The sequence below is a fragment of the Scyliorhinus torazame genome, chromosome 1, assembly GCF_047496885.1.
Source record: "Scyliorhinus torazame isolate Kashiwa2021f chromosome 1, sScyTor2.1, whole genome shotgun sequence".
NCBI lineage: Eukaryota > Metazoa > Chordata > Chondrichthyes > Carcharhiniformes > Scyliorhinidae > Scyliorhinus > Scyliorhinus torazame.
Window position 1 is genome coordinate 270,791,086 of NC_092707.1, and position 25,333 is coordinate 270,816,418.

At 46.0% G+C, this 25,333-nt stretch overlaps 1 long non-coding RNA gene across 1 annotated transcript; it reads right to left on the minus strand.

Annotated features, from left to right (window-relative positions):
* Window positions 1-4,667: 4,667 nt before the first annotated feature.
* On the minus strand, window positions 4,668-24,837 carry LOC140425449 (uncharacterized). The gene is made up of 3 exons (XR_011947916.1): window positions 24,724-24,837; window positions 13,398-13,461; window positions 4,668-4,738 (listed from the first exon to the last, which is right to left on the minus strand). It is a non-coding gene; the product is annotated as an uncharacterized lncRNA (long non-coding RNA).
* Window positions 24,838-25,333: the final 496 nt, after the last annotated feature.

Genomic DNA, 25,333 nt, shown 5'->3' on the forward strand with positions numbered 1-25,333 from the left:
CAAGGGTGATGCCCTGTCACCCAGATGTGTTTTTACATTGTGTGCAGATACAGTGCTACACTTCACTCACTCAAAGCCCATTCACTTACACGGCATTAAAATCGGGCCTACAGTCCTGTGAGTGAGAATGGTTCAGCTTCTAACATTGTGTTTGCAAATCGAAAACATGAGTATGCAACAAAAAAAAGTGTTTTTCACCCAGCAGTACTGGTTAGACTGGGTTGAAAGCCAGCTGCTGGTCATGAGAGCACAGTGTGCCAGCTCAGTGTGCTTCCTGACCCACTGTATGTTCAGTAAAAGATGAAGAGAGATAAAAGGCAACCCCCTACCATCCCCCCTCACAATAAAATTGTGTTCAAGATAAATGAGCCAGCTAATGGAAGTCAAGTTGTTAAATAAAATTGTTTGTTGCACCATCCACTTTTGTAGTGAGTGTTAATTTTACTTTTGTATGTTTTGTGTACACACGCCATTAACCTCTGCTCTTTATCCTTGAGACCTTACTCTGCAGTAGCAGGAAATAAGGGATGAAAGTGCATGTCAGTAATATGAATGCCTCTCTTTAATTGCTTTCTGCTGCAACTTTAGTTCGCTCTGCGATTTATTTTCATTCCAGCCTGTTTTGCACTTGCTAAGTTAGGCATCTCCCCTTCAAAGAATGGGTGCATTAGCAGGTAACATGAGTGTCAGCCTTGGCTAAGTGGGCCATAAATGTCTGGGTCAGAAGATTGTGGGTCCAAGCCCCATTTCAGAGACATGAGCCTGCAAGAATCAAGGGCTACAGATCCACTATACTCACTGATGTCTCTGCAACAGTAATGAAGGTATACCAAACGTTTTAATGGTATGTTGAACCGAGGCTCCGCCTGTCCTCTCGGGTGGGGGCAAAAGATACCATCAGCTGGAATCTCTGCCGGCGGAATCCTCCGCTTCGCCAGCAGCGCATTTACGCCCACGGTTTTCCCAACTACATGGGGGCGTCCACAATGGAAAACCCCATTGGCTGGCTGCCGGGACAGAGAATCCCACTGCTGGTGGGGCACGCCGCACCGTAAAACCGGTGCGACGGGACAAAGAATCCCACCCCATGGCTTTCTAGAGCCAAATGCAGCAATGAGAAGCCATTCATCCCAACAAGACCATGCCAGCTCTGCTAGATGCAGAACCGATTAAAAAGTTCTTCACACTCACATCAGAAATTCCCCCGAAAAAGAGCAAAGGAATTCGCCCCAGTGTCCTGGCCAATAATTATCCATCAACCAACTAAAACAGATTAATTGGTCATTCATCTCTTGCCATTTGTGGGATCTTGTTGTACACAAATTGGCTGCTATGTTACCTACGTTACAATGGTGACAATTATATGGACTCTGGGTGTACCATACCAGGGGAACTGCAACGGTCGAGAAGGCAGTTCACCGTTACTTGCTCCAGGATAATTAAGAATGGGCAATAAATACTGGTACATCCACAATCCATGTAAATTTCAAAATTAATTAATTGGTTGTAAAAGCTCTTTGGGACATCCTGAGTTCAGAAAGGCATTGTAGAAATGCAAGCCAACGAATACCCTCCCTTTATAGGCAGCATTTCGTATGGTCTTCATCACATTTTTCATCACTTGCGACTCTGTAGCGCTTGACGTTAATTTGCCTGTGTACAATCAGCGTTGAAGGTCTGGCGGCGCTGTGGCAGCATCTCTGCCTCTGGGCCAGAAGCCCCGGATTTGTGTCCCACCACAGGACTTGACGGCCAAGAAAGGTGCATTGATAAAGTGGCCAAACAAATTGAGTGTTGGCCTGCAAACTACTTCCAACATGCCAACTGGTTGGTGGTAAGAGTGGGAGAGACTCCTGATCATCCATGCTTGATGTGTAGTGGCACCCCATAAGCTATAAATCCCTGGTGACAGATGAAAGTCTGCCTTAGTGCAGTAATAGGTGTGGTAAGAGAAAGAAGAAGACAATCAGCTTTGCTCAATGCCAAAACCGTGAAAAAAAACTTAATGCCCACATTAAGTAGCCAATTTGACAGAGGGGCTATAGATTGCCAATCCCGCGTTTTTTTAAAGAACTTTTTTTAAATTGGAGGCAACAATATTAATCTCATAGCAGAGTCTTTCTGACCTTTAACAGCTGCAGATGCCTGATAGTTACGTCACTGATTTGAAACCAGTTACATATTAGAGCAAGGGTAACAGGGTGTGTCTCAGAGCTCTCTTTGAGGGTTTGGACATGCATTTGAATATGGTGCACAACAGACAGAGCCAAAAAATAATTTCCATAATTTGCTAATTGGGTTTAAAGTGCTAAATTCACTCAGGAGGAAGCCCTGATTCACTGACAACAACGACAAGATATTAGCCCCTTTAATGTAATGAAACTCCCCAAGGTTGCATAGGAATTTATTACAACAATGTGTGATGCCAAGCTGCATAAGGAGACATTTGATCAGAAGACCACCATCTTGCTGAAAGAGATAGGTTTTAATGAGTGTCCTAAAGAAAGAATTAGAGGTAGAGAGGTGGAGAGGTTGAGGAGGTGGATATTGCAGAAATTAGGTGCGACTGCCAATCATGGTGCAATTCAAGAGGCCAGAATCAAATGAGCACAGATATCTCAGAGGGTTATGGGATTGGAGGAGATGTCAGAGAGGGAGGGGATGAGGGCATGGATGAATTTGAAAATAAGGACGAGGATTTTAAAATCAAGACGGTGATGGAAATGGAACATGCCCGTTGGTGCATTCGGAGTAAATAAAAACTGAAAATGCTGGAAAACCTCATCAGGTCTGGCAGCAACTATAGAGAGAGAAAATAGAGTTAACAGGTGACATTTTAGTCCCCACCACCTGCTCCCACCGGCCGCATGTTTGGCGGCATCAGGGGCGGCCCGGCATTTGCCAGTGGCAGGATCTTCGGGTCTTGCCACTGTCAACGGGATTTCCCGTTGCTCACACCCTCCACTGCAGGGAGTCACTGTTGGCAGGACCGGAAAATCCCATCGGCAGGAAGGGCTGGAAAATTCCAGCCAACATTTCGAGTCTTTATGACTCTTCTTCAGAACTTTAGGTACCTTAGAAGTGTTCATCTGAAGATTTTACTCCACCTTTGATTAAATGTTACTTCACTTACACCTATCGCAGCTAAATTAAGCTAAGAATATAGTCATTGCTGTGTGTTTCAAGTGAATGTCCTGAGACAACCTAAGTAATAAATTTAATTTTGGCCACTTAAATATATATACCTTTTGTTAGACTTCTTTACGTTAAGCAGGTTGAATAGACCTTTGTTTTTGGCAGTTGGACTATGTGGGACTGGGATAACGTGGACGTGAAACATGGTACCAAATAAAGTGAACCACCTCAGATCTTTTCTTTCTGTTTCTTCTCTCTCCCCTCACTCTTTTATCACCCACAGCTGTTGCTTAAAATCTGTTCAGTTCCAGCACGTGACGAAAGTTCATCGATCTAAAACGTTAGCCCATGCCTCTCCCTGAAAATGCTGCCTGACCTGCTGAGCTGTTTTCCACCATTTTCTCTTTTCATTTCCATGAGGATTTGATACTGACTCTCGGTACCTGAAATACTGAGAGTTTTATCCCCCATTTTACGACGCCAGAATCGGCGCTGAACCCTCAGCGCAGTGTTAAGAGCTGTCCTCTAACACTTGGCACTGTCTTGTCTTGGTATAGCATTCCAATGGAGGCCTTATTAGCGATTTGCAGCACCCTGTCTGTTTTTCTCTAGCGGAGCAAGCAGAAATCACTGTCTGAAAGCTGAAAGAAAAAGGACAATTAGCTCACTGGAGGGAAAAAAACAAAGACGGTGCTTTGCCCTTGATTTGAAATCACAGCTCATTTTGATTAAACATGGAAACTTCCAACTCGGAGAAGGGTTGTTGACCTGCAAGTTGTTGGTCAAAAACTGAGCACAATGTCCTCTTGGCCCAGCTGCTGGGTGAAAGGGTATTGAGAGGTTATTGTACACATCATGCATCATATCCAGTATTATACTGTGTGTGGTCTTCGGAAACCAAAGACTAACATCTATTCAATAACATCTTGGCCGGGACTCTTTGCTAAAACTCTCAATGCCAGATGGCAGAACGAGGCAACATTCATGTGTTGTACTCGAGATCCTATGGTTCATCTTGCTGGTACCAGGTTTCACATCCTTGCTAGGCTGATTCCAGATTGTCCGACTGCTGACAAGAAAAGATAAATTCAACTTACTTAAAACTGTTTGAAAACCAGCTGTCCCTACCAGCAAAATAACTTAATAGTAATTTGCAAATGATACATATATTTAAATGACAGAAATTTAATTCATTGTATAAGTTTTAAGGGCATTCACTTTAAAGACACAGCAATGACTATATTCTCAGTTTAATATCTCACAATGCAGTGATGATCCTCTGTGGAAAAGTTCCTGTCAACGTCCTGACTAGAATGTAGTTCGGTGGGCAGCACGGTAGCACAGTGGGTACACTATTGCTTCACAGCTCCAGGGTCCCAGGTTCGATTCCCAGCTTGGGTCACTGTCTGCGCGGAGTCTGCACGTACTTCCCTTGTCTGCATGGGTTTCCTTTGGGTGCTCCGGTTTCCTCCCACAAGTCCCAAAAGACGTGCTGTTAGGTGAATTGGACATTCTGAATTCTCCCTCTGTGTACCCAAACAGGCGCCGGAATGTGGCGACTCGGAGATTTTCACAGTTACTTCATTGCAGTGTTAACGTAAACCTACTTGTGATAATAAAGATTATTATTAAGTAACGATATGCAGACCAGCACAATTGCTACTGAACTAAAGATGATTCCTAATCAGGGAAAGCTACCAAACTGTATCATTCTATGATGTCAGATATGACTCATTTGTTAGAAGACTAATCAAATTTGTGAATTGTTTGGTGGATGTAGATATCGAGACGCCCAGAACAGAAATTAAACCTAAGTTGTCTTGGCCCTGCTGGAAATTAGCTCTCGCAACAATTGGCCTCATCACCTTGAACTTGGGAACTGAAGGATCAACAAGGATGTTCAGACTTGATTGCTAACCAGAGATTGCTGTTGAAAAGTGAAAGTGTGTGTGTGCAATATTGTTTAAGGACAGATTTGGACCAGTTTCTTACAGCTTTCCACTGCTGAAGTTCAAGCATGGCCAATGGTCATTTTCAGGAGGGGCTGAAGTTCTGTCAGTGCCCGTAGAACCCATAGCCTAAAACCTTCAAAGAAAAAAAACAGGGTTTCTTTTAGAAGCTTAATGTAAATATCAGTTGCTTCACTTGCAACTTCCATTCTGGTGCTGAGAAAATGGTTATTCTCATGAGTTTTTACCTCCAAGAGAGTCAGTTCGGATTGATGGGGTAAGGTTGCCTCTCATAGGTACCTATAAACACAGTGGAATGAGTTTGGGCAATGTCAACCCAGATGGCAGGAACTCACAGGCACATACAAAACTGATGGGCAGCTCACCGATCAAGTCTGCCACACATATAGGGCTGGATTCTCCATTTCAGCAGCTAAGCAGCGGCTGAAACGACGGATTCCTGGGCATTTTACGACGCCAGAATCGGCGCTGAACCCTCAACGATACTGGGTCCGGTGGGGGGGCTAGTAGTAGCGCCGGGTAAAACTCCTGGCGCCAGCATCAAAAACGGCCAGAGAATGGCCGGGTCCGTGGCCTGCAGCAGTCATGCGCGGACATGACCTGCCAAATACGGACCCACAGGCCAAACTCTGGCCACCCCCTGGCCACCTTCCACTCGCCCCCCAGCCCTCGCAGAAGCCCCCCGATCAGTGGCATGGCCCCCGGCCGACTGTGGCGATTCATAGAATCATAGAATTTACAGTGCAGAAGGAGGCCATTCGGCCCATCGAATCTGCACCGGCTCTTGGAAAGAGCACCCTACTTAACCCCACACTTCCACCCTCTACCCGTAAGCCTGCAACCCCATCTAACCTAAGGGCAATTTGGCATGGCCAAACCACCTAACCTGCACATCTTTGGACTGTGGGAGGAAACCGGAGCACCCGGAGGAAATCCATGCACACACGGGAAAACGTGCAGACTCCGCACAGACAGTGACCCAAGCAGGGAATCGAACCTGGGGCCCTGGCGCTGTGAAGCCATAGTGCTAACCATTATGTCCGTGGCTGCAACGCTGGGTTCCCGACTGCTCAGGCCACACACCAACTGTGCGGTCAGGAACTAGGCCCATCCGGTGCAGAGCATCAGGGGAAGGCCTTTCGATGACGCGCCAACGCCGTTCCAATGGCATGCGGCGCACAAAGCGATGGTGCCATTCCGGAGGGGGCGGAGACACAAAAACGGGCGGCAAACCGGCGGCGCCCCCGATTTGGGCTTCAGAACGGATTCTCCGCCCGATCGCCGATTACGATCTCGGCATCGTGCAACGGAGAATCCAGCCCATGGTGTTTGCACATCCTCCCCATGTCTGCATGGGTCTCACCCCATAATCCCAAAGATGTGCAGGGTAGATAGATTGGCCATGCTAAATTGCCCCTTAGGGTAAAAAAAGAATTGGGTAATCTAAATTGATTTTTAAAAAAGTCTGCCACACATATTCGATAGCTGAAGCATCATGACTCAACATTTCCTTACTCCGTCCCTCACCCCCTCCACCCTCGCACCACACACCCCCTCCCCGATCACCCAACTCAGCAGCCATGTAAGCTCCTGGGAGAGGCAAAAAAACGGTGAAAAACCCCTAGGGCAATAAGTGCATAATAGAGGCATCAAAGTGAATTGTAAGGAAATTGAGGTTTCACAATGGTATCGCCATTGCATGTTGAGATGGCAGTTTATTGTATCTTCAAAAACTTTACATTTTAATCGCCACTATTAATAAATTCACTGCTTGATGATGATTGTAAATTCCAAAAATGTTAATGCAATAAAGCCATCTCTGTGCCTCAGAAGTAATGTTTTCTTGCCTGATGCATACAGACAAGGACAATCCCCAGTCCAATCCTTGATATATTCTATGGTAACTACTTTCAACTACAGTAGCAGCAATTTGGTTCAACATCGCTGGGGCGAAGCTCATGGCAATGGGTTCCAATCCTGCTTGCTATAGTGTAACCCCGACTAGGTTTGTGCATGTGTGGACATCAGATGGGGACAGGATCAGCTTCCACTGTATAACATCTTCAAGGTGGAATAAGCCAAGACAGTGGGGTGAGAAAGTGGCCACCGTTTGTGGAACTGTACTCCAGAGATAGTGATTGCGTGATGGTATAAAATGGCCATTATCGAATCAGCCTTTGGTTATACCTCTCTCACAGATTTTAATTTCCAATCAAGTCAATGAGGGAAATATAATGAGTGGTTCATCCTTTATTACCCATTCTAAACTATGTCCCTGCAGCTAAATTATCCTTGGTGTCTTCAGAAAAGAAGACATGGAAAGAAGAAATGGAAACCCCCTCCGAAAAGATAAATTTTTGTTTCGTATTTGCAAAGTTAAAACCTGCAATTAGTTTCCATTTTGAGCAAGAACATACATAATCCCACAGCAAGACAGGTAATTCCTTTATAACCACTTGGAACTGTCAATCATCCTGTGAGATTACAGCCCCCTCCTCTACTGTGATCATGATCAGTTAGGGAAGTAATCAAGCAGCACTAATCCTATAATGATAACCCTCAGGTTTATGTCAACAAACATTTGTTGAAATTGCATGCACTGATTATTTTTCATCTGAGATACAAAGCAGGCTGTCTTTTCCAAAATTTAAATGGGAGAGGATTTAAATTACTTGACAGTTTGACAGCACTGCAGCGCTTATCTACCTTTTGCGCACATTATCGTTTACTGTCAACAATCCCAAACCACTCCAAAGGGGTACATAAACTCTCTGATAAGGGCAGCATGGTGGTGCAGTAGTTAGCACTGCTGCCTCACGGCGTCGAGGACCCGGGTTCGATCCCGGCAGCGGGTCACTATCCTTGTGGAGCTTGTACATTTTGCCCATGTCTGTGAGGGTCTCACCTCCACAACCCAAAGATGTTCCGGGTAGGTGGATTGACCATGTTAAATTGCACCTTAATTGGAAACATTTAAAAAAATAAACTCTCTGATACAGTGCCTGACCTCTCCAAAGAACTCTGTTAATTTAGTCAGTTTTCTCAAATGTCTAAAGCTCACCTGTCATATTTCAGAGGCCTGGCTGCTGGAAGTTGCTCCTGAGTCAATCCAGCTGCACTTTTAAGTGCTTTTGCATCGGTGAAAATTCAGACCCACGAGATACATGGGGCTTCTAGATTGACTGGCAGACCCTGTGCCTTTCCTGACGTTTGTAGGGCCATTTCTAAACACCAGTTAAAGCGCCTTTGCTATGTTCTTTGACCTGTCCTGAACCTAGGTAGTGAAGGTAGGGATGCTAAAACTGATTCCAGTTCCCCCCAGCCTTGGAGGAGAAACATAAGCTACGGTTCTGTAAAACTGTACTCCCAGGGGCTTCTTTAGTAGAGCAAAACAACTTTATTTACAAGGCTTTATCATGAGCTGCATGCTCGCAGCTAGCCCATAGTCCACTGAACAATAAAGGAAGCATCCCCCCCGGAGAGGTTCCCTGCTCTTAATTGGTTGTTCAGACCACATGACCCTTACTCAGTAAGGTTGCTCTTTCCTCCCCCCTTAACTCTTTTATACGATCCTCATTAACTAATTTACTCAGTCCTAAATTCAAAGTTTACAGTATGTATTCTGACAATTATAAACCGTGTTTTTGACGGGGTTTTCTGTTTCATGTAGAGGGGCATAATTCTGTACTCTGAGATGCTTCCACAGGATCGAACTGCAGGAACAGGTACCTCTTCTGGCACAGGCAGTTCATTATTACTTGTTTCCATGAAGACACCAGTTATGTCTATAACAGGTCAATCAGGTACTTTGGTGCTTACAGGTTCGAAAACATTCCTTCATCGCAAAGCCGACTTGTGGACTGTCTCTCTACACCTCTAGTGGTCCATTGGTTTACTGAATGACTTGGAGTCCAGCGCACTTGGGGTTGTAAGTATGTGAATAAGATTGTAGGTCTGACTTCCACAAACAATCAGGGGAATTGCTTTGCGCCTTGTTTCCTCCCCTACTTTGTTTGCTTGGAAACAAAACCCGACGCACTCAAATTTTTGCGTCCATTCCTTCATGTAAGAGTTGAATTCGCCTGAAGAGAGGCATTCTGGTGAGTTTATCTTTCCTTTTCTCAGACTTCAGTTGGAACAGGACACTGACAGCTGTAGGGCCAGAGGCAGTGCCAGGATCATCTCATCCTCATCATCAGGTGGAAAGATGCACTCCCGGAGGTTTCTTTAGTAGAAATCTGTTAACAAGGCTGCATCATGACCTGCATGCTCGCAGCTAGCCCATAGAACACTGAACAACTGAGGAAACTTCTCCCCCTGGAGAGATTTCCCGCTCCATGTCTTGATTGGTTGTTCAGCCCACCTGACCCCTAATTGGGAAAGTTGCTTTTAAAGGAACAATCACCACAGGTACCTCGTCCTGACCACTGTCTAGTGACTCCTTTTAAATAGCGCAAGTATGGTTGCATCAACTGAGGACGGGAGTGGATTCATTTGTGATGCCCTCAAATGGATATTAATATCCATAAAGAGACGTGCACAGGAAGAATCATCACCATGACTGAAACATTAGGAGGGTAAATGGTACCTGTGGATCACTGACTTCAAGACAGTAGGAGTAAAAAATTATCCAGCCTCAAATGAAAACATGTTTTACTGAACTTTGCATTTTTTTCCCTGATTTTACTGAAAACATTTTTAAACTTGCCTAAGGGCCCTTTTATCCAGTGAATACTTCAGTCATAAAGGCCATGATAATTCTTGGTTTGATTCCTGCTCTGTGATAAGTCCGCTTGGGTGGTATAATTATCTTTGTAGCTCAGTGTGGAAAAAAGAAAGAACTTGCATTTCTGTAGCATCTTTGATGTCCTCAGAATGTCTCTGAACACAACAGAAGATGAGATAGCTTATTTTAAGGAATGTGGACGAAATAAGGCACAGTCACCCAGGACAATAGCATGAAATAGGCTGAACATTTTTTTTTAAATCAATACGTTGTTTTGTATTTTGTCTCGAAGAAAATTGTGAGGAACATAAACAAGCTCCAATTTGATGCTCTGTTGCTCAGTGGGTAACACTGTCACCTTCTTGACAGAGGGCTGTGAGTTCAAGTCCCACTCCAGGATCTTGAGCACATCTTGAAATTGGGTGAGATGTCTAGCTGAGTCCCTGACTGCCCTCCAGGCAGATGCAAAAGCTCCCATGGCTTTATTTTAAAGATTCACCTGAGGAAGGAGCAGCGCTCCGAAAGCTAGTGACATCGAAACAAACCTGTTGGACTTTAACCTGGCATTGTAAGACTTCGTACTTTATTTTAACGAAGAGTCATTGCTCGTATCTTGTCCAAGATATATCCCTCAGTCAACATCACAAAAACAGAGAGCTGGATTTTCCGGCCCTGCTGTTGCAGGCAGGACAGAAAACTTGATGGACAAGCAAAAAGTCCATTGACTTTGGGAGGGAATTTCCCGGGACTGGAAAATCCCGCCGAGATTGTCTCGTCATTATCACATTGCTGCCTGAGAGAACTTTCTGCACCCGAACTGGTCACGACATTTTTAACATTACAACAGGTTCTAGACTTCAAAAGTACTTCATATCCTGTGGTCCTGTGAATGACACTATCTGAAAGAAAGTAAATCATTCTTGCTTGGTGTCTTTTGTGCTTTCTTATGTTCAAGTTGAATTTATACACCAAGGCGGGATTCTCCGCCGCCGGGATTCTCCGTTATACCAGCTCTCGGGGATTTCCCGACGGCGTGGGCCTGCCCCACAATGGGAAACCCCATTGACCGGCCGGTGTAACGGAGAATCCCGCCGGCCGGTCGGGGCGGAAATGTGGTGGGGCGGGGCCGAGAATCCAGCCCCACGTTTTTCATTCTTGTTTTATTTGTTTGCAGGATGGGGAAGACACCAACAATGCCAGCTTTCACCAGTCCCAGTTATTCCTCCAGACAAGCATATTGCCCAAAATGTGGTGGCCTGCCAGTTCTTCGAAGGAACTCTTTGAATGTAACAACTTCTCTTTTCAAAGCAAATTTTAAATGGCACAACCATAAAGTTAGCTTACTCATTGTTACTGCATGAATACCTTCAGGTAACCTTTAAGACTAAATTCATTATCCAGCACTCATTTCACTGAGAAGGTGGTGTGGTAATACCAGGTACTGCGGTACCTGAGAGGTAGATGACCATTGGCTAGACCCAGGGGTCTACCATTGGTTGATGTACAAAGCTCCGCCCTGAGAGGCGGAGTATAAGAACCAATGCCATCCCAACAGCCTTCACTTTCTGTATCGAAGCTGCTGGGGAACAGCTCTAGCAGATTAAAGCCTATTAGTTATGACTCACCTTGTCTCGAGAGTAATTGATTGCACGTCAGGTGGCATGTTAAAAGAAACCCAGGAAGAGAGAGGAGAGGCATAACTGCCATACTTAATAATTTTTTAGATGAAGATGTAGGCCAGGAATCCCCCTCTCCCTACCCCACCCGGCAAACCCCACCCCCCAGGTTTTCCCGTGGCGGATGCGGCAAGCTATTGGCTGCCAACAGGATTTCCGTTCCTGCCAAAGTCTACAAGCTTTCCCATGGCTCACCCGCCCCAATACCGGGAAACTCACCACGGGAGGTGGGGACGGGGGACTTTGGTGGGTTTGGAAGATCTCCCCGGCGGGAGGGGCTGAACAATTCTGCCTGTAGTACCAGGTGACTGGCATATGGCTAATATAATTCCTATATTTAGGAGGGGAGGGATGAATGTGTCCAGGGAGCTATAGTCAGCTTAAGGGCAGTGGTAAGAAAAATAATTTAATCCTTCTGAAAGGAGAAAATAGAAGAACATCTGGAACAAAGAACAAAGAACAAAGAAAAATACAGCACAGGAACAGGCCCTTCGGCCCTCCAAGCCCGTGCCGACCATGCTGCCCGTCTAAACTAAAAACTTCTACACTTCCTGGGTCCGTATCCCTCTATTCCCATCCTCTTCATGTATTTGTCAAGATGCCCCTTAAATGTCACTATCGTCCCTGATTCCACCACCTCGTCCGGCTGCGAGTTCCAGGCACCCACTACGCTCTGTGTAAAAAACTTGCCTCATACATCTCCTCTGAACCTTGCCCCTCGCACCTTAAACCTATGCCCCATAGTACTTGACCCCTCTACCCTGGGGAAAAGCATCTGACTATCCACTCTGTCTATGCCCCTCATAATTTTGTAGACCTCTATCAGGTCGCCCCTCAACCGCTGTCATTCCAGTGAGAACAAACCGAGTTTATTCAACCGCTCCTCACAGCTAATGCCCTCCATACCAGGCACCTGGTAAATCTCTTCTGCACCCTCTCTAAAGCGACCAGAATTGAACACTATACTCCAAGTGTGGCCTAACTAAGGTTCTATACAGCTGCAACATGACTTGCCAATTCTTATGCTCAATGCCCCGGCCAATGAAGGCAAGCATGCCGTATGCCTTCTTGACTACCTTCTCCACCTGTGTTTCCCCTTTCAGTGACCTGTGGACCTGTACACCTAGATCTCTCTGACTTTCAATACTCTTGAGGGTTCTACCATTCACTGTATATTCCCTACCTGCATTAGACCTTCCAAAATGCATTATCTCACATTTGTCTGGATTAAACTCCGTCTGCCATCTCTCCGCCCAAGTCTCCAAATGATCTAAATCCTGCTGTATCCTCTGACAATCCTCATCGCTATCCGCAATTCCACCAACCTTTGTGTCGTCTGCAAACTTACTAATCAGATCAGTTACATTTTCCTCCAAATCATTTATACATACTACGAACAGCAAAGGCCTGAGCACTGATCCCTGCAGAACACTACTAGTCACAGCCCTCCAATTAGAAAAGCACTCTTCCATTGCTACTCTCTGCCTCTATGACCTAGCCAGTTCTGTATCCACCTTGCCAGCTTACCCCTGATCCCGTGTGACTTCACCTTTTGTACCAGTCTACCATGAGGGACTTTGTCAAAGGCCTTACTAAAGTCCATGTAGACAACATCCACTGCCCTACCTGCATAAATCATCTTTGTGATCTCTTCAAAAAACTCTATAAAGTTAGTGAGACACAACCTCCCCTTCACAAAACCATGCTGTCTCTCACCAATACGTCCATTTGCTTCCAAATGGGAGTAGATCCTGTCTCGAAGAATTCTTTCCAGTAATTTCCCTACCACTGACGTAAGGCTCACCGGCTTGTAGTTCCCGGGATTATCCTTGCTATCCTTCTTAAACAAAGGAACAACATTGGCTATTCTCCAGTCCTCCGGTACATCACCTGAAGACAGTGAGGATCCAAAGATTTCTGTCAAGGCTTCAGCAATTTCCGCTCCAGCCTCCTTCTAGAAATGAGAAATGATTAATAGTCAGCATGGATTTCAAAAGGGGAAATATTGCTTGACTAATCTTATAATAATAACAACCTTTATTGTCACAAGAAGGCTTGCATCAACACTGCAATGAAGTTACTGTGAAAATCTCCTATTTGCCACATTCCAGCAGCTGTTCGGGTACACTGAGGGAGAATTCAGAATGTCCAAATTACCTAACAGCGCGTCTTTCGGGACTTGTGGGAGGAAACCGGAGCACCCTGAGGAAACCCACGCAGACACAAGGAGAACGTGCAGACTCCGCACAGACAGTGACCCAAGCTGGGAATCGAACTTGGGACCCTGGTGCTGTGAAGCAACAGTGCTAACGACTGTGTTACTGTGCCGCTGTATTAATTATCTGAGCAGATAAGAGGGAGTTCAGACAATGATAATGCAGTAGATGTAATTCATCTGGTTTTTCAAAAGGCCTTTGATTAGGTATCCCATAATAGACTAATAAAGAATGTCCGAAAATGTCCAGTCAGGGGACACAGGGCAGAATGTTTCTAGAATCCATACAGTGCAGAAGGAGGCCATTTGGCCCATCAAGTATGCACTGACCCTCCGAACATGCACTCCGCCTAGGCCCGCTCCCCTGCCCTATCCCTGCAATCCCACCTAAACTTCACATCTTGGGACACTAGGGGTCAATTAAGCATGGCCAATCTACCTAACCTGCACACATTTGGACTATGGGAGAAAGCAAAGCACCCGGAGAAATCTTCCGCACTTCCGGGGCTAGGCCGGCGCCGGAGGGATTGGCATGAGTTAGCGTATGCGCAGAACCGCCAGCGTGGTTCCGTGCATGCGCAGACCGGCTGGCGTATTCTTGCACATGCGCAGGGGGGTGTCTTCTCCACACCGGCCATGGCGGAGCCCTACAGAAACCGGCGCGAAAGGAAAGGGTGCCCCCACGGCACAGGCCTGCCCCCAGATCGGTGGGCCCCGATCGCGGGCCAGGCCACCGTGGGGGGGTCCCCCCCGGGGCTGGATCCCCCTGCACCCTCCCCCCCCCCCCCCGAGGACCGCACCACCTGGCCTACCAGCCAGGTCCCGCCGTGTGGGGCCATGTCCATTTCACACCGGCGGGACTGGCCAGAAACTGACGGCCACTCGGCCCATCGGGGCCCGGAGAATTGCCGGGGGGGGGCCACTGCCAATGGCCCCCGACTGGCGCGGCGTGATCCCCGCCCACGCCTGGAAACCGGCGCCGGAGAATACGGCAGCCGGCGTCGGAGCGGCGGGGCAGGATACACCCTGCCCCCCCCCGGGGATTCTCCGACCCCCCGCCGGGTCGGAGAATCCCGCAGAGAGAGTAACCCAAGGCTGTAATTGAACTCGGGTCCCTGATGCTGTGAGGCAGCAGTGCTAACCACTGTGCCACCGTGGTGTCCAATGGATTGCTAACTGTCTTCAAGCGGGAGTAAAATATAGTTATTTAGAGTGGCAGAAGGTGGCAAGTGATGTTTCCAAAGGTTCGTGCTGGTACCACACTGCTGCTCACAATTTATATTAATGGTTTGGACTTTGGAATCACAGACACAGCTTCTAAATGTGTGGATGAGCATAAATTAGGGGAGGATACTCAGTACTGAGGAGGACTGCAACAAGTCACAGGAGGACATTAGTATGTGATAATAATAATCTTTATTAAAGTCACAAGAAGGTTTCCATTAACACTGCAATGAAGTTACTGTGAAAATCCCCTAGTCGCCACATTCCTGTTCAGATACACTGAGGGAGAATTCAGAATGTCCAATTCACCTAACGTGCACGTCTTTCGGTACTTGTGGGAGGAAACCGGAGCACCCGGAGGAAACCCACGCAACATGGGGAGAACATCCAAACTCCGCACAGACAGTGCTCCTAGCCGGGAATCAAACCTGGGTCCCTGCCGCTGTGAAGCAATAGTTCTAACCACTGAGTTACCGTGCCGCCCTACTTGCATAATGGGAAAATAATTGGTAAACCAAGTTCAACACAGATAAATGAGAGGCAGTTCTCATTGGTAGAAAGATTAGGGAGGTCACTTATTACTTGAAAGTTGCGAGTCTAGGCGGGGAAGAGGATCAAGGCGACCGTGGAGTACAAATACATCAATCACTGAAAGTGGCGTCACAGGTTAACAAGACCAATAAAAGAAATCAAAACATCCACTGGGTTTTATTTATAAAGGGATTAAATTGAAAAGTAGGGAAGTTATGCTAAACCTGTATTGAGCCATGATTAGACCACACTTAGAATATTCTGTGCAGTTAAGGTCACCATATTAGAAAAAGGATATAGAGGCACTGGCGGGGATGTGGAGGAGATTTATGAGGATGATAGCAAAAAGGTGTAGGTTTACATAACAGGAAAGGATTGACAGGCTGGGTCTCTTTTCTCTTGGAAAAATAAGACTGAGGGGCTGACCGAATACAGGTAATTTACAGAAAGAATGTTTCCTCTTGTGGGGAAGAGGATAATTAGGGGTCAATCATGTAAGATAGTCACCAAGAAATCCAATGGGGAACTGCAAAGAAACGTCTTCACCCAAAGAATGATGAGAATGTGGAACTCGCAACTACATCACTTGGTTATACTGAATAGTATTGATATGTTGAAGGGGAAGCTGGACACGCATATGAGGGAGCAGGGAACAGAGGGTTACGAGGTTAAACAAAGTTGGGATGAAGGGATAGTGGTACAACGTATACTTATATAGCCCAACAAGCCCATGCCAGTGTCTATGCTCCACGAGGATCTCCTCCCCTCTTTCCTCATCTAAATATACCATGGTAACCATCTACTCTCTTCTCCCTCACATGGTTGTCTGGCCTCCTTTTAAATGCATCTATTCCATTCATGTCAAACAGTCTGTATGGTAGCAGGTTCGAGTAGGGGAAAGGGACTGGCTGCGAGTTCAATCACTGGGGCAGAATTTTGGATTACCTCAAATTTATGGAGGGTAACCTATGGGAGGCCAACCAGGACTGTACTGGACTAGTCAAGTATAAAGTAATGAATGCATGACCAGGGGGTTCAGCAGGCGATGAGCTGAGACAGAAATGAATTCAGGTGATGCGGAGGTGGAAATATGGATAGTCTTAGTGAGGGCACAAATATGAGGGCTGTTATTTCTTGAGGCCAGGTCTCATCTGGTTTAGCACACTGGGCTAGCACAGAGGGCTGGTTTAGCACACTGGGCTAAATCGCTGGCTTTTAAAGCAGACCAAAGCAGGCCAGCAGCAGGGTTCAATTCCCGTACCAGCCTCCCCGAACAGGCGCCGGAATGTGGTGGCTAGGGGCTTTTCACAGTAACTTAATTTGAAGCCTACTTGTGACAATAAGCGATTTTCATTCATTTCATTTCTTACGATAAAATGTGAAACCAAGGTTGCCAGGATGTTGACTGTTACCGAGAAGGGGATGGAATCAGTAGATATGGAACAGAATATGAGCAGGGACCAAAAACAGAGGCTTCAGTCTGGCCAACAATAGATTGGAGGAAAGTTGCGCTCATTCAGCAGTGAATATTGGATAATGGCTTGTTAATTAAGCAACAGTGGAATAGTTGAGAGAGGTGATGCTGAGGTAGATCAGTAAAAATTGCCACTGTGCCTTTGGATGACGTCGCCAAGGGACGGCATGCAGATGAGAAATCCGGGGAGATGGGGGGAAGGATTGATCCTTGTTGGATCCCAGAAGTTATGGCACAGGAGCAGGAAGAGAAGACATTTCAAGTGATTCTCTGTCTACAGTTGGATAAATAAGAATGTAACTATACGAGAGCCGTCCCACCAGCTGAACGACAGTGGAGAGGTGATTGGAGGAGAATGGTAGGCTCAAAGGCTGCAGGCGAATTGAGAAGGAGGAGGAGCGAAAGTTTACTTCTGTTACAGTCAGTTAGGATGTCACTTGTGACTTTGACAAGAGCCATTCAGCACTATATCGCGGCAAAAACCTGATTTGGAGAGCCTCAACCGTGGAGTTCCAGGAAAGATGGGAAAGGATTTGGGAGGTGTCAACACGTTCAAGGAATTGGAGAGGAAAGGGAGGCTGGAGAAGGGAGTCAGTAGTTTGCCAGGATAGTGGGGTCAAGGGTTGTTTTATAGGGGGCTGGGTAATGATGGCAAATTTAAAGGACAAGGAGACAACACGAGAAGAGGGAAAATCACTAACAATATTGGCTAACATGAAGGCGCAGAGAGGAAGTTGCATGATCTGTGATTAAGTGGGAATAAGATTGAGGCAACAGGACATGGGTCTCATGAACAAGAAGAGTTCAGAGAGAGAATAGCAGAGAGGTAGGAGAGAAAGCAGAAAAAGGTACCAGTTCAGGGTGAGGGCAGGAGGAATAAGAAAGGAAGTTTGGGCTTGTGGAAGGAAGTAATATTGGAGAGACAACTGATCAAATCATTTATTTCTTAATGACAAAGGAGCCCTTGTTGAGCTCCTCACATTTATTGTTGGAATTGAGAATGGATGGTACAGGGGAGAGCGGTTTAAAAAGACTATTTTCAGTAGAGAAAAGTAGCAAGGGTTTATTTTTGCATCCTTTAATAGTGAGCAGTTTTAGCAGATGAGACTAGGAGCTGATAGGGTTTAGCTATTTGTCCAAGTCAAGATGGTAGCCGACTTTGAGGGTTATTCCTAGGCTGTGGTGTCTCATGATGTCTCCACTCTGGATGGCGCATGCAAGCATAACAATGCTCTGTCTGAATCCTAAGCATTTAAGTTACAGACGGGCAGTATTACCTGTGCAGCCTAACTGGAATACATTATGGAGCCACTGATCTTAAACAATGTAAATGTTGCTTAACATTAGAAATTAAGCATTTTCGTATAAGTCAAATTGCCGCTTCTAAGAGTGTCAAAATTTCAATATGCATTTTGTATTGGACATTGTAAAATTAAACCGCTTGAGAAATTCCTTAGAACGAATGATGTTTTGTGGGCATTACTTTGCCAGAAATGCAGCCGAAGTACTGTGCTGTTGTATCTTGAAGGGTAATGGAGCAAATGCATATTTTTCTTGTCAATCAACTAACTGTCTGATTATCCCTTATTACAGGCAATCTTTCAAAAGGGTCAATGTGATCTTACCAAGGTAAAGGGAGTGCTGAAGAGCTGCTTATTCTGGCTTTGCACTCAATGTGCCTCACTTTGGTTTGTTCTACACTTACAGTTTTATGCAATCACATTTAGTAAAAGATTCAATCCCAACTGTTGCGTTCCCAGATAACCAGAGACTTTTAAAAGTGGTGGGGATTCCACGGGTTAAGATAATATCATACTGCATTTTCGAGAGGGAGAAACAAACAAATGGATATATTGCAGGGTTGAGATGAGGTAAGGTAGGAGGAGATCCATGTGGAGCATATCAACCAGCATAGTTGGGCTGAATGGTCTTTTTCAGTACTGTAAGCATCAGATATGTGATACTTAGTACATAGAACCAGCCCTGAATGACTGGGGCAGTAGAGGGAGCTCTTTTGAGGTTGGCCCGAGGCACATCATTGAAGCAGAGTAAGGCGTGCTTTACTCTCAAAGAGGAATTTTAACTCCCGCCTGTGAAGCTGACATCAATCAACTCTCCATGGGAGGAAAATTCAGAAATGTCATTGAGATGTTTATGCTTTTTTTAACCAATTTTAATTGCTCCCTTCTCCCCCTCCTCCTTCTTCCCTGGCAATTTTGTTCCACACTCCCCCTCATCTCTTTCTTAAATGTTGATATTTTTTTAAATATAAATTTAGAATGCCCAATTCATTTTTTCCAAATAAGGGGCAATTTAGCATGGCCAATCCATCTACCCTGCACATCTTTGGGTTGTGGGGCAGAAACACATGCAAACACTGGGAGAATGTGTAAACTCCACAGTGACCCAGAACCGGGATCGAACCTGGGACCTTGGCACCGTGAGGCAGCAATGCTAACCACTGTGCCACTGTGCTGCTCCTACTCAATGTTGATATACCTTCATGGTCACCAAGTGGCTCCCAGAAATTTGTCCATGGTGCCATTTGCCATTCTTGTTATGCTTGCATGCTCCATCCTTGTGACCTCCACAAGGCCAAGAGTGGGTTGGTTAGCTAAGTTGGCTGGACAGCTGGTTAGTGATGTGGTGCAACGCCAACAGCGCGGATTCAATTCCCATACCGGCTGAGGTTATTCCCAATCTTGCCCCGCGTCTGAAGTGTGGTGACCCTCAGTTAAATCACCACCAGTCAACTCTCCAAGGGGAGAGCAGCCTATGATCCTCTTGGACTGTGGCAACAATTACCACTGCCATTGTGCTTCAGTGATGAAGGGAGTTAAAGGTGGTGGATGGAATGCTAATCAAGAGGCTGCTTTGTGTTGGATGGCGTCGAGCTTCTTGTGTGTTGTTGGAGCTGTACTCATCCAGGCAAGTGGAAATTATTCCATCACACTCCTGCATTGTGCCTTGTAAAAGGTGGACAGGATTTGTGGAGTCAGGAAGTGAGTTGTCCTCCATAGATTGTAGCTATGTATGTGGCTGGTCCAATTCAGTTTCTGGTTAATGGTAACCCCCAGGATATTGATAGTGCGGCATTCAGTGATGGTAATGCCATTGAATGTCAAGGGGAGGTGAAGTGATTAGATTCTCTCTTGTTGGAGATTGTTTGACACTTATGTGACACGCATGTTACTTGCCACGTATCAGCCCAAACCTGCATGTTATATGGATTTAGTTATGGTGGTTATCATTGTGCAACCACCAGCAAAAGATGAAAAATAGAGAGCAACATTTCTCAGACTGCAAGGTTGAAGTTGCTTAACACTTGCAATACCAGAAGTCGTTAAATGATCTTCCGAGATCATTTTAGCCCAACTGAAGCTTTGTATCCAATGTCCTTGGGTTTTTTCGCTGCTGCTATCAGTACTGTCCATTCTTTAAATCCTAAAATAATCCCATAAGTGGTGTCAGCTTTGCCTCAAACTTTGGCTCATATTTCAGCACATATTCTGGAGTGACATTTCAATGTAGTACTGAGGAAATGCTACATTGTCGGAAGTGCCTTGTTTGAGATGAACAGCTAGTTGAGGTCCAGTTTGCCCTATCAGATGGATATGGAAGATTTCAGGCTTTTATAGGAGCAGGGGAGTTGTCCTGGTATTCGGGCCAGCATTAATCGCATGAATATAACTTTGAAAACCTTCATGTGAGTACGATGGACATTTTCTGATTTAGTCCTCTCCCTTGTTTGCTGTGATAACATTCAACAACACAATGTTGAATTCCCGTCTGTACGGGGAGAATATGGCATAGTGGTGTTGTCATGGAACTAGGAATCTTGAGGTTCAGGGTAAAGTTCGGGGGACCTGGGTTTGAATCCCACCACAGCAGATCAGAATTTATTGAAAATCTGTAATTACAATTCTAATGATGACCATGAAAGCATTGTCGATAGTTCACTAATATCTTTCAGGGAAAGAAATCTGCCATCCTTACCCGGTCTGGCCTACCTGTGACTCCAGTCCCACAGCAATATGCTTGACTCTTAACCGCCCTCTGAAATGGTCTAGAAAGCCGTTCTGGTCAAGGGTAATTAGAGATGGGGAAAAAATGCTGGCCCAGCCAACAATGTCCACACCCAATGAATATAAGAAGTACTCTCACTATGCCATTTGGTAAGCATATCAACCACTTAACTGGAAAAACAATTGTGATGATCTTGTGGTGCTTCCTCCAATCTCAATAAAATTGATTGATGACTATATTATACATACACACATATATATATATATGTGTGTACTGTTTAGGAAACTTCAAGTTGAGAGTAAACATTTTAACAATGTGTAATATTTCAATTACAGCTTCAGTAAATGTAAATTGAAGTGCAATAAGTATCTAGGTTGATAAAGTCTTGTTTTTATGATGTGCAGAGAATTATTTGAATGGTTTGAAGTGCTATGAAATAGTATCAGCATGTGAGAGCTGGCATGAATTGGGAGTTGGTATCAGATATCCCAAATGGCTCCTTATTTCTATAGCACAAGGCAACCTTCAACCATTGTCCCATACTCCCTGTACTCAAATCTCTCAATTATATTTTTAAAAAACTTGCCCTGCTGTATTAATCAAAATTTCAGTTGCAGATAGCTTTAATTGACAACATCCAATGGCTATTCACCCATATCCTTGACTTTAACAAGAGATGGGCACAGGCTTTTCAGGTTCCTCAGGAGAGACCTGAGCACACGATCTAGGTTGACGGTACAGTGCTCTACCGAGGGAGCACATAGTACAGGTGGAGATGCCAGCTTTAGGGTGAGATGTTAAACCGAGGCCTGTCCACCTACTTTGCTGGACATAAAAGATCCCATGACACTATTTGAAGAAGAGCAGGCGGTTCCTCCAGCATCCTGGCTGACAGCTAAACCTTAACCAACGGCAGTAAAACAGCTTATACTGACGCAGTGTCGGCTGATAGTAAATGTAATATAGAATCATTTACAAGTATTTACAAAGGTCTACATAACATAGCATCTCACTCCCAGTGTAATCCTAACTGGACCTATCTCACCAGGCCCTATCTGGGCCTGCTTTAACCTTTGCTCATAGCGAGCCCCAGGTGTGTGGCCTCCGCCCCCTACCTGGGGAGCTCGTACTCCATGAGTCCCACGGGGAGATCATTGAAGGTTTCCCTATTGTCTCTGTCGGGGTTATGCCATTAGTCATTTGTTCCTTTGCTGTGTGCAGGGCATTGCCTGATATTCCCCCTATATTACAGCAGTGACTGCATTTCCAAACTCCTTGGCTGCGAAGCACTCTGGGACATCCTGAAATTGTCTGAGACGTTGTGGGTGGGATGTTCCCGCCACGTTTGCACCAGCAAATATCGGGAAAATGCCAAAAATGTGGTTTTATGTCATTGCCAAACCAGTTTGCGATCGTCCACTCCATCCCTCAATGGCGGGTCGCATTTCCCACCATGGCACAGCGAGAACTTAATTTTAATATATTTGTATCTCATTATAAACACTGATCACTAGAACCAGCCCCCCAGGCTGGTCTTCGGGGTATTTTCGCGTACAATTAGAACAACGTGTTTCACAATGGTACAGAAACAACATGTGCCTGGCGAACTGTACTTTGTTCGATGCTTTGAATTTGTTCACCTACCTCACATCATGCAGTGCTCACAGGAATCAGTACCAGGCTTTGCGGGCAACACCACATTGCTTTCAGTAGGGGTGGGGGTGTCTCACAGGCAGGTCTCTATTTACCGCATCAATGTGAGGCGGGGGAGGCCTTTCAAGGGCTGTAAAGTTAGGGCTGTACTGGGGAAGGGGTCAACTGGCCTCAGGCTAGAGAATAGGCTGCAGGGATAAGCTTTTACTAGGGTGTATAAGTGGGGAAGGTTGCATTCAGACACATGACTTGGGGGAGAGTGCGAGGGTTTAGCATCCTCAGTCTCAGGATGGGAAGAGAGAATGTAACAGGTTGACATAAGCCACTTGAAATTGGAATGGGAGGAATGCTGAGTTAAGAAGTCTGTTAGTTTACATTGTCGAAGCTTACAAAGACTGGCCTTGTCCCAGCTCATGGGGGGAGAGAGCACGTCAGGACAGTCTCAGTCATTCCCAGCATGCTATGCACAGGACGTGGCCATAACATCCCATGTCTCAGCTTGTGGGGTTTCTGACATTCTAATGGGCTGCAGCTGCCACACTCATTTGGCGGAGGGGGGGGGGGGGGGGTCTGTGGCATACAAATGGGGAAAAGGCATTGTTGGGATATCCAAGGGTGTGGGTGGGGGCCTGTAGTGGCCTCAGGATGGGGAGGAGGTGAGGTCCACACAGGATACAGGCGCATCCATCTCAAAATGTCCACCGCTACCGAGTAAATATCCACCACAAACACGACGAGACCAAGGAATACAGGGAGAGGATTGAGAAGTCTGTGAGGGAGGGTAACCTGAACATTAGTCTCCGCTGGGAAGATGGAAGGGTTTCCATAATCACACTCTGCTGGGAGGACACTGATCAATCTCCTTGTTTTAACCCCTTTTTCACAGCATGCAAATTCACCAGAGTAACAACAAACTGCAGAGCAATTTTGCCAGTGGTCAAACTCCAGATGCCTGTTGGAATTTGACACTGGGTGGTCCACAGAAGAGAAGCCCCTCCCCTTCAAGTAATCTCCATTCTCTAACTAAACACTTAACTTCATGGTTATTGCAAAGAGAATAATATTAGAGAGCAGTGAATGAGGATCCCAGCACTGTGCTGAAAGCAGCACATCCAAACACCTGGCCACCGTAATGTCATAGCAGTCTATCATGTGGCAGGGGGATCTTGATATACACCCGGGTTGGCCATCATTTCAGAGTCAAGTAATCTCGGACATGGGAGCAAAGCCCTTAAACCCACACTCATTGATGAGTCATTGACAGAAAGAGGACCATTGGAGGCTCATGCTGACTCTTGTCTGTTTCTCATTGATAATGCAGAGAGGAGACCGTCAGAAAGGTGGAGGTTGGATTTATCGCTGCCTGCAATATTGCTAATCGGAGAAGATTGCAATATAGGCACCTGTGTCGCCAAAGGGAGGAACAATACTCTCAAGGCCAAGGACCAGCAGGATATCCTCCAGATGCAGGGGATGAGATGTCTCAGAGATTATTTGAGGGGGGCCTGAGGCTTCTCTTCTGTGAACTACCCAGTGCTAAATTTCCAACAGGTCTCCCAGAGATGTTGTGCATTGGAAGTTCACAAGATTCAGGGTCTACAGAACTCGTATATCTTACCTTTAGATGAATGAGAACCAGTGTCGCCAATGTCTATGGATCTGGTTACTCACGTTTGTCACATTCCCCAGGAACTGGCACCATGGAGACTGTCAGGACAGCCATTGTCAGTGGCTGTGAAAATAACGGCTCCGCTAAACTTCTACACCAGTGGCTCCTCCCAGAGCTCCACTGAGGACCTCTGTGGGATCTCTCAAGTGTCCATGCACAAATGCATCCATGAGTTCATGGACGACCCTTTTGCCAAGGCCTACAATTACGTCAAGTTAACAGTGATCAAGCAAGCCAGCACACCAAAGCATTGAGCCTTGCTGAGATTCCTGATTGTCACAGGTGCAGGGAGCCATCGACTGCATCCATGTGGCTATAAAATCTCCCTGGCAACATGCACTGCAAAAAATAAACCAGAAAGGTTACCACCCATTCAATGTACAGGTGGTCTGTGACCACAAGAAATACAAGAAATGGCAAATACCCAAGAAGCATCCATGACTCGTACATCATCAGTAGATCATAGCTCCTGGACATCTTCGAGGGACCATGTAGGATCCAGGGCTGGTTCCTTGGTGACAAAGGGTATCTACAAAGGAAATGGCTGATGATGCTTGAGCGCTGACATCAGATTCCTGCAGAGAGAAGGTACAATGATACTCATGCTGCTACCTGAGAATTGGTGAAGCACACCATTGGCATCCTAAAGGTGTGATTCCGATGCTTGGGCAGGTCTGGAGGAGCACTCAAGTCTGGGACTGAAGGTGCTGGAGGCAAAATATGGGTTGGGGCAGGGGGAAATGTTTAGGTATTTGCAGGTCCGAGATTTCCCTAAGAAGGAGCTACAGAGCTTTCCGGTGGCGCAGGCCTCCACACTGTTGGAAGAGGTGCTGACGACAGGGGGAATGGAGAAGGGGGTCGGCGATTTATGGGGCGATTCTGGGAGAAGAGAACGCACCGCTGGAGGGGATTAAGACAAAGTGAGAGGAGGAGTTGGGAGAAGACATGGAGGAAGGGGTGGTGTGAAGTGCTCCGCAGGGTAAATGCCTCAACTGTGTGCGCGAGGTTGTGGCTGACACAGCTGAGTGTGGTGT